The sequence below is a fragment of the Lipotes vexillifer genome, unplaced genomic scaffold (genome assembly GCF_000442215.2).
Source record: "Lipotes vexillifer unplaced genomic scaffold, Lipotes_vexillifer_v1.1 scaffold165, whole genome shotgun sequence".
Classification (NCBI taxonomy): Eukaryota; Metazoa; Chordata; class Mammalia; order Artiodactyla; family Lipotidae; genus Lipotes; species Lipotes vexillifer.
The window spans coordinates 1,233,386-1,238,597 of record NW_006799066.1 but is presented as its reverse complement, the minus strand read 5'-3'; the positions used below and the strand labels follow the sequence as shown (position 1 = coordinate 1,238,597).

Below are 5,212 nucleotides of genomic sequence, written 5' to 3'. Positions count from 1 at the left end.
GGATCCCACATGCCGCGGAGCCTGCGCGTCCGGAGCCTGTGCTCCGCAACGGGAGAGGCCTCAACAGTGAGAGGCCCGCGTACCAAAAAAAAAAAAAAAAAAAGAAGGTGAAAAGAAGAGAAAAGGTGGAAGAAACTTTCAGACTGCTCATAGAAGGAATACGCTGAAAGGCCAACAAGAGAAAGAAGCAGCAGATAGAAAACGCAAGCAAGCGGAACAAATGGAAACCGAGCAGCAAACAACATGTAATCTACAGTAATAAAAAATATAGTGCATTTTGGGCTCAAAGCATTAATCCACTTACTGAAAAGAGAACACAAGTGGAGCAAACAAGAGAGGAAGATCTTGAGACAGACTCATTGGACTGAATTTCCCCCTCCCCACCCCCGATGGAAGAATGTTCCAGATTCTAAATTGAGGACTTCACTAATGGCATTATTACTGTGTTACGATTGTTAAAAAACATTTCCTGTAAGATACACACTACATACTAAGGTCAGCCATCATTCCTGTTAAAAGTTTTTTACCAAGCTTCTAATGAAGCTTTGTGTTTGAAAGTTGTAATAAGCTCAGATGAAGATGGTGGTTGTACATTATTTCATTTAGAAAATATAAAAATTCATTTTGTTTTGAAGCTAGGTGTTAAACTGGAGTAGCTACTATACCCCCAGAGAATGGGGCAGTTGTGCCCTTCCCCTTGACATTCCTCTGTTGTTCAGTTCTTTAGAAGATTAATAATTGTTTTCTAATCCCGAGAGATTAAACAGTAGACTTGTTAAGAAAACAAAAATGAAACTGTAACCAAAATTTTAAAATAAAGGTTTTTTTAAATAAATAAATAAATAAATAAATAAATATTTTTAAAAAGCAGATAGAAGTTCATTTCTCGGGACTTCCCTGGTGGTGCAGTGCTTAAGAATCCGCCTGCCAATGCAGGGGACATGGGTTCGATCCCTGGTCTGGGAAGACCCCACATGCCGCGGAGCAACTAAGCCCGTGTGCCACAACTACGGAGCCTGCGCTCTAGAGCCCACGAGCCACAACTTCTGAGCCCACGTGCCACAACTACTGAAGCCTGGGTGCCTGGAGCCCGTGCTCTGCAGCAAGAGAAGCCACCACAATGAGAAGCCTGCATACCGCAACGAAGCGTAGCCCCAGCTCGCCGCAACTAGAGAAAGCCTGTGCACAGCAACGAAGACCCAACGCAGCCAAAACTAAATAAATAAAAATTTTTAAAAAGCTCATTTCTCCACCATGCAACAGTGCAAAGGTGAGTGATCCTGCTGCACCAGGTCATTCTGATCCCCACGGCACTGTTCTCACCAGCGTGATCAAAGCTGATCATAAAAAAGAGTCCAGAGAAGCACACACATTATTTTAAGGACTGAACCCAGAAGTAGCACACTTCACTTCTACTCACATTCCAGAAGTAACAACTCAGCCACGTGGCCATACCCAGCAACAAGAGAGGCTGCAGAATGGATGCACATCCGTTGTTAAAGAGGATTAAAGACAAGTTACATGATATCTGCAGGGCACATATCTGATAAATGTCTTGCATCATGAATATATAAAGACTCTCAACACAATAATTAGAAAACCAACAACTCAAAGACAGTGAACAAAATATTTGAATAGGCACTAAAGAATGTGGACAGATGGCAAAGAAGCACATGAAAACATGCTCAACATCATTAGTCATTAGGGACAGGCAAGATACCACAACACATCTGTTAGAATGCCTAAAATTGCAAAAATAGATGTTATCGATTATCAGTGAAGATATGGAGGAACTAGAACTCTCACACATTGCTAGTATATGACTCTAAAATGGTACAATCAAGTGAAAACAGTTTGTCATTTTCTTAGAAAGTTAGATGTATATCTACTGTATGACCCATCCTTTCTATCCCTAGATATTTACCCAACAAAAAAGAAAGCATATGTCCGTACACAGACTCAAACATGAATATTCATTGCAGCTTTATTTGTAATATCCAAAACCTGGAAACAACCAAATGTCCAGCAAAAGTTGAGTGAATAAACAAATTGTATAATACCTGTCTGATGAAATACTGCTTACCAATAAAAATGAATGAACTCCTGAAATACACAAACAGCGTGGATGAACCTCGAAATAATTTCACTGAGTGAAAGAAGGCAGACTAAAAAGAGTATTACTATATGATTCCATTTATATAAAATTCTAGAAAATGCAAAGTAATATATTGTATCAAAAAGCAGATTAGAGGTTACCTGGGGAAAAGGGGATGAGGCAGAGAGGGACAGAGATGGGGGACTTGCAAAGGGATACAAGGAAACTTTTTGGAGTCACAGATATATTCTCTGTCTTGATTGCGGTGATGTTTTCATGGCTGTACACATAGGCCAAAATTAGTGACTTGTACACTTTTAGGATTTGCAGTTGAATGTATGTTAATTCTACCTCAATTTTAAAAGTATGTGCCTTTTTTAATGGATAATGAGGAGAAGAGAACTTGGTGGTAAGTCGGAATTATCCTCCACATCTAGTTTCTTTTCGTCACGTTACTCTCAAGTTCTGGGATGTTCTGGACCACAAGAAAGGAGGCTATGGAAGGAAGATTTCTGCTGGGAAATAAGACTCAGGACATTTACCTATAGCTCTTGTCCCTGCCTCGAGCTCACGCGCTTCTCAAGCATCGACCAAGCTTCCTTCTCTGGTCTTGATTCTTTGCAGTGAACACATCCCATCCTGCACAATTCCATGAAACTCTCCCACCCACGACCAGTCCACAGCGCCAACTGCCAGTGACTTTGTGCCCCAGCCTCGGCCCGCCTGCCAGACCACACCTTTCCCTGTAGCCTGCTGGCCCCAGGCCCCACTCCAGTTCAGCCCACTGGACAAAGTTCTTGCCGAGTGGACGCTGACCTGGCCAATGGGGTGATTTTTCTTTCCCTGACACTTTCAACAGAGTGAGAAAAGCGACTGTATCTGCACCCCATCGAAGCTCACCTAAAACCTTTCCCCAGAATTCCAGTTATAGCATCAATGGGACTTTCTCTCTCAATACTCTTCCAGAAGACGTCTTCAAGTCTAGCCCCTTTTGCAGCCACCATGCTCCTTCCCAACTGCACAGCACATTCGTTTTGGTAACACTTTGGAATCGTCCCAGGTGGAAGGCTGAGATATATAAAGGCGTCATAAAAGAATTCTAGAGGGCTTGGGCAGGATTATTCTAAGAATTTTATCCACATCCACTTCAAGCAATTTCTTCTGTTGATCTCTAGGATTACTACGGAAACAGCCAAGGCTTTTGCTGATTTATTCCAGAATATCATCCTTGTGGGAGCAGGGCGGTGAGGTATCACGGATGCAGAGGTTTTTTTCCCTCTGACTGGCTCAAAGTGGGATACCAGAGCTAAGTAAGAAATAAGCCTATGTAAGAATGAGAAGATTTCAGGATTATAATTGATTCTCATAAACTTAGTTGGGGAGAGCAGGGTTGCAGGGGGAGTGATTTCCATCTTCCTCCATCATGTACTCAGGCCTTACATGAGAAACACAGTGTACCACCCACCCTCCCTTTAGAGGTGAGATTTTTCTTGGAGGGGTGTGTGCGTGTGTCTGTGTGTGTGTGTGTGTGTGTGTGAAGGATGCTAGCATGAGCAGGGCTAGATCAACGGAAATGGTGCTAGCTGGAGTAAACAGCTGCCGATAAATCAAGGAAATGCATGAGAGAAGAGACGGAGCATAGAAAATGCCAGAGGTTGACTACGTTGAATTTCACTGGGACAATGAGATTGCGGCGGTCCTGTTGACCGAAGGCCTTCCCTCTTGGGTTCTTGGAGCAGAATTATCAAAAACAAACTGCAGGAGAGCCTTTCTCCAGCCGGAATTCTTGATAGGCAGTCATGTGGGGGTAATTGTGCCTTTGTCTGGCTCCTACTCCCTCCTCGCCCTCAGACCCTCTGATTTCTGCCTGAATGGAAAGAACTCTTGCTGCGATTAGGTCTTGGGGAGGCGAGGAGGGCGGGGAAGGAGAGACGCTCCACCGTCCTGACAAAGGCCCTGGTGGTTTACCTCTCCCCACGTGAGACAGGCAGGAAGGAAGCTGGTGGTGATGGATTGTCCAGGACGGCAGGCCCTGGGGTAGGTGATTTCTCCTTCAATATCTGCCATAACCCTTACAGCGTCCCATGAGATGGGAACTATTAACCCCATCTTCACAGAATAAGGGGCCGAGGAAAATAATTTACAGAATAATTTAACCTAAGGAGGTTAAATAAGTTGCCCAAACTTCACAGCTACTACGTGATGGACTGGAGAACTTTTCCCACACCTGCCCGAAGGTGGGAGTTGACTCACCTGCGGGGGTCAAGAAGCTGGGGGTCTGGGCAAGGCTTGACGTCCTGAAACAGGTACTCAGTGATAAATGATACCCAGATCTCACAGACAGAGGTAGAGACAGAGAGAGTGAGAGAGAGATCTCCATCTTGTTTGCCTCAGACCATGTTGATGCGGAGCCTCTAATTTTCAGACGATTTACCAAAAAAACAAGGTCAGATAGACTTCTTTTGCTGTAGACTCTCTCCTTTTTGGCTGTTTTCCACCCCCCCCCCCATGTTATTACAGACAGAGGTTTTAAGATTTTAAGATGTTTAATTCCAATCTAGAAGGCTATGAGATAAACAAAACTCAGTAGCAGACAAAGGAAATTAATTTACTGCCCTCTCTTGAGGCCCACCCTAGCAAGTATTCCACATCCTTTGGAGGGAGAGTCTGGCCACTGCCAGAGTCAAAAAACTTCTTGACTGTGGCCACAGAAGGCCCGCACCGTTATTACATGTTCAGGCTTGCACACAGCTAAACTGCGCTCCCCAGCCTCTTCGCAGGGTGACGTGGCCATGGTCCAGCATCTGTCCTGATCTGGTCAGTTGAAAATGAGCAGAATTGATCCACCCCAATCCCAGGTCTGGATCACAAATCACCTGTGACCCTCCATGGGCTTTTCTCTTCCAGCCACTGGAATGATCTGACTCTGGGAACTGTCTTGAGAGCCACACACTGAACCTGGTGGAGTCACAGAGGAGAGGAGCTGCGTCTTCCAGTCACATCGTGGAGGAAAGCTGCCCGACCGGAAGTGTCAGCCTTGGACCATCCTGAGATCAGGACACAGACTTGCGGCACGTAAGGCAGCTACCATGCGGGGATTTTTCTGTTACAGCAGCT

The 5,212-nt window shown here is 44.7% G+C and overlaps 1 pseudogene; it reads left to right on the top strand.

The window, feature by feature from the left end:
* LOC103069360 (PC4 and SFRS1-interacting protein-like) overlaps positions 1 to 259 on the top strand; it is a 7,869-nt pseudogene extending 7,610 nt beyond the window's left edge.
* Positions 260 to 5,212: the final 4,953 nt, after the last annotated feature.